This window comes from Asparagus officinalis, chromosome 8 (assembly GCF_001876935.1).
Source record: "Asparagus officinalis chromosome 8, Aspof.V1, whole genome shotgun sequence".
Taxonomy (NCBI): domain Eukaryota; kingdom Viridiplantae; phylum Streptophyta; class Magnoliopsida; order Asparagales; family Asparagaceae; genus Asparagus; species Asparagus officinalis.
The window spans coordinates 119964814-119978112 of record NC_033801.1 but is presented as its reverse complement, the minus strand read 5'-3'; positions in this window follow the sequence as shown (position 1 = coordinate 119978112).

Here is a 13299-nt window from a genome sequence, read left to right as displayed (position 1 = left end):
GATTATCAAAGGTGGGTTGAGGAGAAAACAATAAGAATACAAGAATTAACTCAGGTTTTGGGCGAAGGAAAATACCTTTTCTAGATTATGAATATGTACTTTACAATCTCTCACAATCTCACTCTAGAATTGAAGAACAAGCTCTTCAAATCTCAATTACAATCTAATCTCTCTTGATTAAACTCTCTGATTGTTTTAAACCCTAAAACAATCCCTTATATAGGTGTACAAACGAGGGTGGTAAAATGGTAAATAACCAAGCCTAACCCAAACAGGAAAACGGGTAAATAAAGTCCTTAACGAATCTGGAAAACTCCGATGAGTCGACTCATGAACAGTTATGAATCGACTGGTCAGAGACTTTTGCTAACAGGGCTTGAGTTCTTGAGTCGACTCAAAACTACATATGAGTCGACTCATGACTGATGAGTCGACTCATAAACTGATGAGTCGACCGAGCAGAAACTTTTAACAAAACGGTTGGGTTTCGTGAGTCGACTCATGACAGGCATGAGTCGACTCAACCTGAAAAGTCGACTCATGTACATGTATGAGTCGACTCACAGGCTGAAATCTGGATACTTTGACTCTTCGATTCTCTGCCTCGTTCCTTGCTCCAACCTGTGTTCCCCTGTACTGTTTGATACCTCTATTCTCATGCTATCATGAGAATCATCTATCCTCAAGCTCCCATGAGGATCTCTAAGTTCCAAAGAGAAGATACACCCGTATCATGGGTCCCCCTTTTAGGAACTTGAAGTCCCGTTCAAGTTAGAACTTCAGCTGAGGAAACTCGCGAGCACCTCCTTCCTTGTTGAACCACTTAGCCTTGTTAGGAACTTGACCTTGACGTCCAATGAGAAATGACTCCTTCATCCCCCGTCTCGTTATGGTCGTTTTTCGCTCCAAAATGCAATCTTCCTTCAGCGGCTCCTCTCTATCAAACCACAAGTCTTCAACATGCGGCAAGATCACCGTGTCATCACCATCATCATCTAGCAATGGAGTCTCAAACAACTTCAAGTACTCGGCATTGATCACCGAATACATGCCTAGTAAGGTGGTAAATCGAGCTTGAAAGCGTTGTCACCAATCTGATCGAGAATCCGAAATGGACCATAACGTATCGGTTTCAACTTTTTCTCTTCTCCCTTTAGCCTCTCCTTACTTAATTTCAGCCACACCATATCGCCTATGCCAAAGTTACAAGGAACCCGATGTTGATCATGCTTCGCTTTGTACCTTGCTTGTGACTTCTATAATTGTGCTTCAACCGAGGCATGAATATTCGCAATCTTCTCCAGAAATCGCTGAGCATGTTGTCTTTTATTCCCCTCATTGCTGTCCGTCGTAGCTTCACTCGAAAACACGAGATCAAACGGACTCGGCGGTAAGAATCCATAACAAGTCTCAAACGGTGACTTTCCCGAAGATCCATGAATCGCCCGATTAAAAGCAAACTACAAATATGGTAAGCTCTCATCCCAAGTCTTAGGATGCTTGGAATTATACCCCCGTAACATATGCACCATAGTCTGGTTAACAACCTCCGTTTGCCCATCTGTTTGTGGATGAAAGGCCGTGCTCTTCTTCAATCTAGTGTCCATCAGAATCCACAAAGAATCCTAAAAATGTCCGAGAAAGCGGCTATCCCGATCCGAAATAATCAAACTCAGCAACCCAAAGTGCTTCCACACATGCTCAAAGAATAATTGTGCTGCACCCGCTCCCGTCACGGTCTTCTTGCATGGAATTAAGATCACCATCTTACTGAACTGGTCCAACACAACGAACAAATAGTCATGTACACACTTAGTCGTCGGCAATCCTCCTAAGAAATCCATAGAAATACTCTCTCACGGTCTCGAAGGTACTGGCAATAATAGATACAATCCCCGTTTCCTGTTAGAAGGTTTCGAAATGCAACATAGCTTACACCCTTCAACATACTTGGTAACATCATCTAACATCTTGGGCCAAAACACATGTCGTCGTAGATTGAGAAGCGTCTTTTGAATTCCAAAATGTCCTTGCACACGCGAGGTATGTGCCTCTCTAATCCACTACAACCTATCACCCTCCTCCGGAATGCATAATAATGTCCCACGATACAACAAGCCATCTTCTCCAAGTGCATACTCCCCCTTTTGACCAGCCTTCGCCTGCTCGAACACACTACCAAAGTCTTTACTAGATGCGTACAGTTGTACATACTCCAAAGGAACCAATGGCTGAATACGCGTCGCCACCAATAAAGCCCTTACCGGCGGACGAGATAACATATCGGCTAACTTGTTTGTCGCCCCCTTCTTGTACCTAATAATAATGTTGAAAGCCATCAAATAAGACATCCACTTCATGTGCCGTGCCTACTGTAGTTTCGTCTGGGCATGTAAGAACTCCAACGGCTTGTGATCCGAGTGCACCACCATCTCCTTCCCCAACAAGTACACCCTCTAATGCTTAATCGCCTGATAAAGTGCATAGAACTCCTTATCATAGGTCGGGTAGTTCGCAATAGCACCCGTAAATATCTTAGAATGGTATTCCACTAGCTTCCCATCCTGAATCAACACCGTGCCCATCGCATAATTAGACGCGCCGGTCTCCACCTCGAAAGTCCGCTGCAAATTTAATAAAGCTAACACCGGTGCCTCCGAGATCTTCCTCTTTAGAAACTGAAAAGCCTACTCATGCATCCTCCCCCACTCGAACTGAACCTTAGCCTTTGTGAGGCCATGTAACGGTGCCGCATAAGTCAAAAAATGTCGAATGAACTTGCGCAAATACTGGCAAGCCCCCATGAAGCTTCTTACCTCAGTCACTGTCTTTGGCGTCAGCCACTTCGTGATCACCGCCACCTTACCCGGATCTATACTCCTCTGGCCCTTCCCCATGATGAAGTCGGGATACACCAACTCGTCCTTCCTAAACTCTCACTTCTTCACGTTGAGCTTCAGCTGTCCGTCCTGCAACACTCTAAACACCTTCTCCACATGAACAAGATGCTCCTCCCAGGTCCTGATGTACACCAAAATATCATCAAGGTACACAATCACAAAATCCTCTATGAAAGGTCGCAACAAATCATTCATGAGCCTCATAAAAGTTGCCGGAGCATTGCATAGCCCAAACGGCATCACCAACCACTCGAACAGGCCCTGTTTGATCTTGAATGTCGTCTTCCAAGTGTCTTCCTCCCGAATCCTTACCTGATGATAGCTAGACTTCAGATCCAACTTCATGAAGAACCTCACTCCCTCCAACTGGTCCATAAGATCATCGATCCGTGGTAGTGGGTAACGATTCTTGATCGTAATCTTGTTGAGCGCCTGGTAATCCACACACATGTGCCAACCTCCATCCTTTTTTGGCACCAATAACATCGACGACCCGCAAGGTGAACAACTCGGCACTATCACTCCCGTCTCTAAGAGCTTCTGAACCTGTTTCTTGATCTCTTCGGACTCCTATACTGATGTGCGGTATAGGCCTATGTTTGGCAAGGAACTCTCGCCGGTCAACATAATCTCATGCTCTACACCTCACCGTGGTGGTAGTCTCATGATTTCTGAAAACAAGTCCGCATACTCAGCCTTCAAACTGTCAAGATCTCCCTCCTGAAGCTTGCTCAAGGTGGACAAGCATATCCTACTCAGCTGTTCTTCATAAGACCGAATGAATAACAAAATGAACTTTCTGCCCGCATTCACCAACCTCTTAGCCTGAGTCACCATCACCAAACTCATCTCTTGTGGAAGAGATGCCGAACGAAAAATGAATTGTGCGCCATCCTTGGTGAACATATACTTTTGGACCTGCCGATCATATACCGCGTGTCTATCCCACAAGTAAGGATTACCCAAAATAACTTGGTAAACATTTAATGGAACCACGTCGCATGTGACCTCGTCAATATACGACTCATGGAGTGCAAATCTGAACGTACACTAATTCACCACACTCAATCCCGCTTCCTTCTGAATCCACCCTAATGGATAGGGCTTCGGATGCTTCACCGTCTTCAATCTCAGCTTCTGTACTAATACTTCAGATATCAGGTTCTTCTGATTCCCTGTATCTATAATGGTATCCACCAAGCTGGTCTTGACCTGCAACTTCAAAACAAAGAGCTGCTCTCTCAGGTCGTCGTCTTCTTTCGCGGCTCGTTTCCCCACCATAAGGTTAAGGCTGTTGTTGGGCTCTGTCATCCCGGGGACCTCCTTCGGACCCTGCGCTATCACGTATGCTTTCTTCTCCTCCTTCTTCTTCAACCCTTTCGGCTTCAGATGGGGGTACTTCTCCTAGCAACGATCAACCACGTGCCCTGTCTGCTTGCAGTGATTGCATGTCAATCCTGCCTTCCCCGAATCACCCTTCTTCTTCTCTTCCTTATGTTGAGAGCCACTAGACTTGCCTCCCGACTATTTGTAATCACCCTTCGTTTCGTTGCCCTTCTTCTGTTTGCCCTCAATGGCAATTGCCTTCACGCTCGCCTCTGCAATCGTCTCGACCATGAACAGCTTCATCTCCTTTCGGATATAATCATTCAGACCCACCATGTATTTCATGAAAATGGAGTATTCATCAGTTGTGATGTTTAGAACCATCGCCTACTACTGGAACTCCGTCGTATACTCTAGAATGGTCTGATTGAATCTTTGGCGTAAGCCGTACCACTTGTACTAACGCTCTTCGAGGAACCCCACAGGATAGAACTGCTTCCTCAGTAGCTCCTTGAATTTGTTCCACGACACGCTCTTCGAGGAACCCCACAGGATAGAACTGCTTCCTCAGTAGCTCCTTGAATTTGTTCCACGACACCGCCTTCTTTTCCTGTTTGTAATAGGACTCTCAGTAGCTCCTTGAATTTGTTCCACGACACCGCCTTCTTTTCCTGTTTGTAATAGGACTTCCACCACGTCAACGTGTGCCCCGAAAGCTTCAACGTCACGAACATGATCTTCTTCTTAGATGAATATCCGTAGAGAGTGAAGTACATCTACATACGCTCAATCCAATCATCGAGCTTCTCCACATTAACACTCCCATCATAAACAGGGATCTCCACTTTAAAATCAATCTTCAAGTTTTGGTAATAATTCTTACCCCTTGTATGTGACGCAGATTTAACAACCTCGGCCTCTTCTTCCGAATCTGATTTCTCGTGTTCTTCTTCAGACTCAACAAGTTTCTTCTTACCCTTTGAAGAAGATTCCTCCTTTTTGTCCCCTCCATTGATGAGACCCACGAGCTGAGTAAGAGTAGTCCTATTTGTCTCTTTCTGCTTTTCCATAGCGTCAAGTCTTGCTGAGTTATCTGCTTCAGACATCTTCTCCCTCCTTATCTTCTGGACCTCTTCCAATGAAATAAGGATCTCGCCTAGCTTCTTGTATTGCTATCGAGTCAGGACCATACACAGGATGCCCCCTTCGTAGGATCTAATCGCTCTGATACCAACTTGATACGAGTTACCGTGCGAACACCTTTGATCGCGGAATTATCAAAGGTGGGTTGAGGAGAAAAACAATAAGAACACAAGAATTAACTCAGGTTTTGGGCGAAGGAAAATACCTTCTCTAGATTATGAGTATGCACTTTACAATCTCTCACAATCTCACTCTAGAATTATTATGAGTATGCACTTTACAATCTCTCACAATCTCACTCTAGAATTGAAGAACAAGCTCTCCAAATCTCAATTACAATCTAATCTCTCTTGATTAAACTCTCTGATTGTTTTAAACCTTAAAATAATCCCTTATATAGGTGTACAAACGAGGGTGTCAAAGTGGTAAATAACCAAGCTTAACCCAAATAGGAAAACACGTAAATAGAGTCCTTAACGAATCAGGAAAACTCCGATGAGTCGACTCAAGAATAGTTATGAGTCGACTGGTTAGAGACTTTTGCTAACAGGGCATGAGTTCTTGAGTCGACTCAAAACTACATATGAGTCGACTCATGACTGATGAGTCGACTCATAAACTGATGAGTCGACCGAGCAGAAACTTTTGACAAAACGGCTGAGTTTCGTGAGTCGACTCATGACAGGCATGAGTCGACTCAACCTGATGAGTCGACTCATGTACATGTATGAGTCGACTCACAGGCTGAAATCTGGATACTTTGACTCTTCGATTCTCTGCCTCATTCCTCGCTCCAACCTGCGTTCTCCTGTACTGTTTGACACCTCTATTCTTATGCTATCATGAGAATCATCTATCCTCAAGCTCCCATGAGGATCGCTAAGTTCCAAAGAGAAGATACACCCGTACCAATACTCTAACAGGTATATGAGTCTAAACTGTTTCCTTTCTTTCACCAGAAGTTCCTGGAGAGTGTCATGCCTGGTATTCTTAAGGATAACCCGGTCATCCAACTAAATACAAGTTAAACCCGATTTCACAAAGAAAGCTGGGGGTGGATAATTCATGTAATGGGAAGTTCCCGGAAGAATGTTATATGTAATATTTTTAGGGATAACCCAGTCACTACAAGAAGGTGATGAATAAGAAAATCCTACTCAAACTCCACTACGTCGATGCACTCAACACTCCCATTGTTAGAGTCCGGACATGGTACTAAAAATTTTAACCTCCTGGTCATTGACAATTATCAAACCCCTTCGTGTTAAGTATTTGTCACTTAACACCAGGGACTCCCTTCTAGTGATTTGTACGAATCAACACTCCCATTGTAATTTGTACTCCCACTCTCACTATTCATTTGGTTAAATCTTCCTATAGTTAGGACCACAACCACAACCAAAATCCCCTCTCGATTCCTTCAATGAACGAGAGGTCCACAAATTGAATGACCAAACCTATAAAAGTTAGGGTCATCTCAAACTACTCTTGGTCAAACCTTCCTATAGTTAGGGCCAAAATCACAATTCACTCTCGATAAACGAGAAACCCACCTTTATTTCAGTAATCAAACCTTCCGACGGTTAGGATTATCCGAATCTTTTTGATTCTCGGAGTCGAGATCCCACTCTTAGTTTTACCTTCCCGGATTCTTGAAGTGGAGATCCCACTCTGAGTTTCTTTTGACAATTGGAGATAGAATATAATTTTTTTTTTTCAGATTTGGGAGATAGAATATAAAATTCTTCCTCTCCTACATTAGGTTCATCTTTGCCCCCAAAAGAAGACATAATCTTTCAACATTACAACACCATAATCCATGCCTTATACGTACGGGGAATTTTACCCCGAATCCTAAGTAGGGATAAGTCAGCACCTAACACGTGTTGCCGGTTTAGTCTTTTACCGATTGAAAAAGACACCAGAATCCAAGTCTGGGGAAATTTATCCTGAAGCCTAAGTAGGGATAATTCAGCGTCTAACACGCGTTGCCAGTTAGTCTTTGACCGTAAAAAGGACAAAAGCCCACATATTCAATATTGTGGTAGGCCGTTATTAATAACGCTGAAATTCGTGTCTTACACGTATGGGGAACTTTATCTCGACTCCTAAATAGAGATAAGACTACGCCTAACACGCGTTGCCGGTTTAGTCTTTCACCGATTGAAAATGACACCAAAATCCAAGTCTGAGGAAGTTTATCCTGAAGCCTAAGTAGGGATAAGTCAGTGCCTAATACGCGTTGCCGGTTAATCTTTGACTGTAAAAAGGACAAAAGCCCATATATTCAACATTGTGACGGGTCATTATTAACAACTCCAAAATCCGCACTTTACACGCGTGGGGAACTTTATCTTGACTCCTAAATAGAGATAAGCCCACGCCTAACACGTTTTGTCGGTTTAGTCTTTCACCGATTGAAGAAGACACCAGAATCCAAGTCTGAGGACTTTATCCCAAAGCCTAATTAGGGATAAGTCAGCTCCTAACATGCGTTGTCGTTTAGTTCTTGACGATAAAAAGAACAAAAGCCCACATATTTGACATTGTGGCAGGCCGTTATTAATAACGCCAAAATCCACGCCTCACACGTACAGGGAATTTTATCCTGAATCCTAAGAAAGGATAAGTCAATGCATAACATGCGTTGCTGGTTTAGTCTTTCACCGAATGAAAACGACACCAGAATACAAGTCTGGGGACCTCTATCCTGAATCCTACGTAAGGATGAGTCAACGCCTAACACGCGTTACCGGGTAGTCTATTCCCATGACAAAGACAAATGTATTCAAAATCATAGCACCAAGTCTAAGAGAATTAGCTCTCTTAGCACAACATCACATGTGAAACGGGTTTTAATAATTCACATGTTAGCCCAACTCAAATGGTAGTCGGTAAAGGTACGTCAAATCCGTTGATGGCTGAGGATTGGCCAAAAATCCTAAGTCTAAGTCTAACACATGGCGCCAGGTAGTCTATTCTTGTAAGAAAGACGAAGTCTAGGTATTCGATATCGTAGCATTAAAAGAGTTAACTCTTTTAGCATAACGTTACATGCAGAACGGACTTAAACAATCTGCATGCTAGCTCGACTCAAACGGTAGTCGGTAAAGGCTCATCAAACCCGTTGATGGCTGAGGGTTTGCCAAAAATCCTATAAATGTGAGATTCATTGTCGCACCAGCTCTATTAGTTGGTCTCGTGACTTAAGAATCTGATAATTTCAAGATAAGATCCATACATACATATGAATCAGCTTTAACAGGTGGTCCTACAGCCCTAACATTTGGGACCGTCCTGCTCCAATCCCTTAAGAGTTTAAACTGTGTATACTCCAGTAAACGTACGAGTATAAACTGTGTCAATGCTGATTGATGCAAAACCCTAAGGTCAACGCCGGTCAACGCGTAGTCCTAGGTCAACGCCAGTCAACACGTTGCGATAAAAGTTAACGCCGATCGATACGAAACCCTAAGGTCAATGCCGGTCAGCGCGTAGCTCTGAGTCAACATCGGTCAACGCATAGTTCTGAGTCAACGTAGGTCAACACGTTGTGATGGAGATAATCAGTTCAAAGTCAACTCAATGACACGAGCCAAAACAAACTCACTAATTTCGATTCGAGACTTTGATGATGGCCAGACGATAAACGCAGCACCGGAGGAATTTTAGCTATTCGTCAAAATATTGAATAGACTGAAAATTGAAGAAGTTAAAAATCAAAGCCAACTATAGGTCCTTTCTCACCGACTAAAGGTTGGACCGATCACATCCAAAGTATTTTAGCTCTTCTATAAAAGAAACAAGACTGAAACACTTTGGAGGGGGTATCTGTAGGCATCAAAAATTGCCCACGGATTCTCGTACGTGGCTTGAGATAGAGAGAAGATGATAAACATCACTATCTGGGTCAAAAAGCTTATTTAACATTGACAAGCACATAAAGTGAGTCGACGAACCGTGTGAAGCAACGGAACTTCAGAATAACGAAAACACGAACTGATCGGGAGCTACGCATCGCTTACGAAAAGACGAAGCGCCCCTAGTGTCTCGTCTACTCCACATTTGATTTAACTATGGGAACTTGTAGATCTCCTCGTCAGATTTTCTATGCACTTTAAATCGTACAATTCTAAGTTCAGACGAGGAAGTTAGAGCCAAAATACCCGAGACTATTTAGGCTATTTTACACCAGCGAGACACAAAGGGTGTCTTGGAGAAGAATAGAGATTTTAGCCATGACTTCCTTAGAATATGAAAAATCTCAAAAGATGAAGTTGTAGATATTTCCTCTATCTATCCAAAGCATCCTAGATCACCTAATTCTGAGATCGGATGAGAGACTTAAAGTCAAAACAGCGGAGAGACACTACAAGTGTCTCGGCCATGGCCGAGACACTCCAACTGTCTTGGACTTTGTAGAGCTATTTTGACTATGATTCACTTTGAATCTAAAGAATCTTAAAGACAAAAGTTGTAGAGGTCTTTATTATCTTTCCAACATATCCTAGATTACATCATTCTGAGGTCAGATGAGAGAGTTAAAGACAAAACAGCAGAGAGACACTACAAGTGTCTCGGCCATGACCGAGACACTCCAACTATTTTGGACCTTGTAGAGCTATTTTGACTATGATTCACTTTGAATCTGAAGAATTTCAAAAAACAAAAGTTGTAGACTTCTTTGTTATCTTTCTAACGCATCTTGTGTCAATTTATTCTGAGATCGGATGAGAGAGATAAAGCTAAAACACCAAAGATAGTACAAACTGCCTTGGAATTCCGAGACAGTGTGGGTGTCTCGGAGAAAAATGGAGATTTTAGCTATGATACGATTCAAATATGAAGAAGTTCGTTATAGATATCTTCGATAGATTTCCAACGCATCTTGAATCATTTTATTTGGAGATCATATGAGAAAGTTAGAGCCAAAATACCCGAGACACCCATTGGTATCTCGGCCAAGCCGAGACACCCAGAGGTGTCTCGGCCAAACCGAGACACCCACGAGTGTCTCGGCCAAGCCGATACATCCACGGGTGTCCACACCCCCGAAAACCGATTTTTGACAGTTTTAAGCTGTTTTTCAACATTAACCATCTGGATTTGTTCCAACTGATCTGAATCTATCCAAGAATGTGATAAAGTGGTTACAACTGAAGATAAAAGTGAATCGATCGTTCTTATCCAAAAACTAAGGTTCCAAAGCCTATAAATATAACCCCAGGGCCTTCATTTTTTCAGATTGGGAATTCTCGAGCGTTGGCGAAGCCCTGTTGGATTGAAGACTGAAGGAGCATGAATTTCAGAAGAGAGGAGGAGATCGGATCAAGTTCGTCTATATAAAGAAGAGAAGCTCGTGAGATCTACACTTCCCGGTTCTTTGCCTTGAGATTGCCCCATTGTGATAATCTCGAGAAGAGTGATTATCTCACTGTTGCCAAGATAATTGCTTCGGTTTCTTGATTCCTTCACGAATCAACGAAGCTCCAGATCTGATCTGATCATTTGGTGGTCCACGGATATCAACATCCCCGTCACAGGCCAAGATCTCACGCAAGTAGCGGAGGATAAATGTCTGTTACGTTTGTTTTGACGAGAGTTATATTTTTCGTTTTTATTGTGTAAGAGTCTTATAAAAAGACTATCTTTTTATTTTCATTGTTACGAATGAAGTTGTAATGAATACATCAATGAAAACATCAACTTTCTCTCCAAACATTTATATTAGAGGTTTATTCCTACTTGGACTCTTGTTGGGTTTTAGGATATGTGGACTTCTATTCCTCTTATAAATCCTATTCCTTAGATAGCAAGGAGTTGGGATCTTCAAGGCTTTATAAGAACAGTCTTTCAAGCTAATAATTATCACCAATCTTCAGAGCACCAATCAAGAAGAGTGAGTTCTTTTGTGAAGCTTATTTGATATTCTTCTCTTTTGTTTCTTTAGTCGAGAGTTGTATTAGGCTTTTTGGGTGTTATTTGGGATTGAGAGATTGAGAGATTCCACTTTGTATTCCTTACAATTAGTAAAGCTTTTCTTCTCGTTCGCCCGTGGACATAGGCTACAAGTCGAACCACGTAGATCTTTGTGTTCGTGTGTTCTTGATATTTTCGTGCTCTCGTGTGATTGATATTAGCTTATCTTGGGGAATTTATCATAACAAATTGGTATCAGATCCCTTAGCTATCGATCGAACGAGAAGATGATGACAACTATTACGAAGTGGGATATCGAAAAGTTTGACGGCAACATCAGTTTTAGCCTTTGGCAAGTTTGGATAATCGTCATGTTGACACAGAGTGGATTGAAGAAGGCTTTGTTCGGGAAGTCGGAGCAACTGGCTACTATGACGGAAGAAGATTGGAACGAGTTAGGTGATAGAGCTCTCACATCAATCCAAGTATATTGGACAAATGAAATTTTACAAGAAGTTCTCACGGAGAAAACACCCACTGATTTGTGTTGGCCTTCTTGTTTTGATGATGTTTAACAAACAATTTACTACTAATGTTGTTTGTCTAGTGTTTGTTTGGCCTTCTTGTTTTGATGATGTTTAACAAACAATTTACTACTAATGTTGTTTGTCTAGTGTTTGTGTATTCCTATGTTTTGTAGACAAACAACGTCAAACAATTTACTACTAATGTTGTTTGTCTAGTGTTTGTGTATTCCTATGTTTTGTAGACAAACAACGTGGTTGGAGGATGGATGGATTGAGCCTACACGATCATATCAAAAGGTGGTTGACGGAATGTCGGATTGAAGCCTATACAACAATTCAAGTTAAAGATCAAGTTCAAGCTTCATCCGCAACGTGTACCAAGTCAAGCTTAATTGAAGATCAAGATTGCTTGGGTAATGTAGTTTAGGATTTATATTATGTGTGTTAAGTACTCTAAGCTCAATTATCTATACACACACATTTTATTAGTTTCCTTGTATATATATGTAATCACATATATATACAACACAAGTTTTGGTTTTCATGTTTATAAATATGAAATTACATGTTTCATATTTATTATTGTGATTTGGTTTATCTACATAGATATGAAACAAATATATTTTCATATACATACTCATAGGTTTCATTTTCTATTGTATTTGTGAAAATATTGTATTCTTAGTTTGTAGACTTCAATATCAGTTTATACATGTTTTACTAAGTCTATAAAAACATTTCACAAAGTTTCAAAAGTTGGTTTATGTCAAAACATCAAAATTTAAGTATCTCATATTTTCATGTTTTGGACTATTTTGTAAAATGATGATATTTTTCATTTGGGAAGTCCTTTTTCAAAACCAGTCATTGTAGCATGTTTATTATCATGTCTACAATCATTCCCCAAAGTTTTACATTTTTTGGAATTTATTTGATATTTTTAAACAGTGTTTTAAAATTAGCAAAACATGTTTATCGGTCGACCGCACCGGTCGACCGACGATGTCTCTGTTAGTTTCTTTATTTTTCAAACCTGCTCACGGTCGACCGGATTTTTCGTCGGTCGACCGAATTCCTTTTTTCGGTCGACCGAACGTTCTGTCGGTCGACCGCCAATAGAGCCGTTAGACTCCAACGGCTATTTCTGAGCTGACCTTTGTGGGGTTTTTGGTCTTTCTGTTTTGAGGTTTTGGCTGAGTTTTGGAGTGGGTATAAATACCCCATTGCTGTCATCTTTCAAAATATAAGAGAATGGTTTAAAAGATTTTAACAAGGGTTTAAACTTGTATAGTATTTGTTTAAGTTTGTTTTAAGAAGCTTTTAAGCAATTGAGTGTTTCGGTTTTGTGATTCAATTCAACAAGAGCTTGAGGAGATCATCTATTGGTGTTTGGGCATCCAACTCTTCTCCCTCCACTCTTGATATATTGAGAAGTTTTCTAAACTCTATTTCTAGCTTTACATTTATATACTTGTTTGATTATC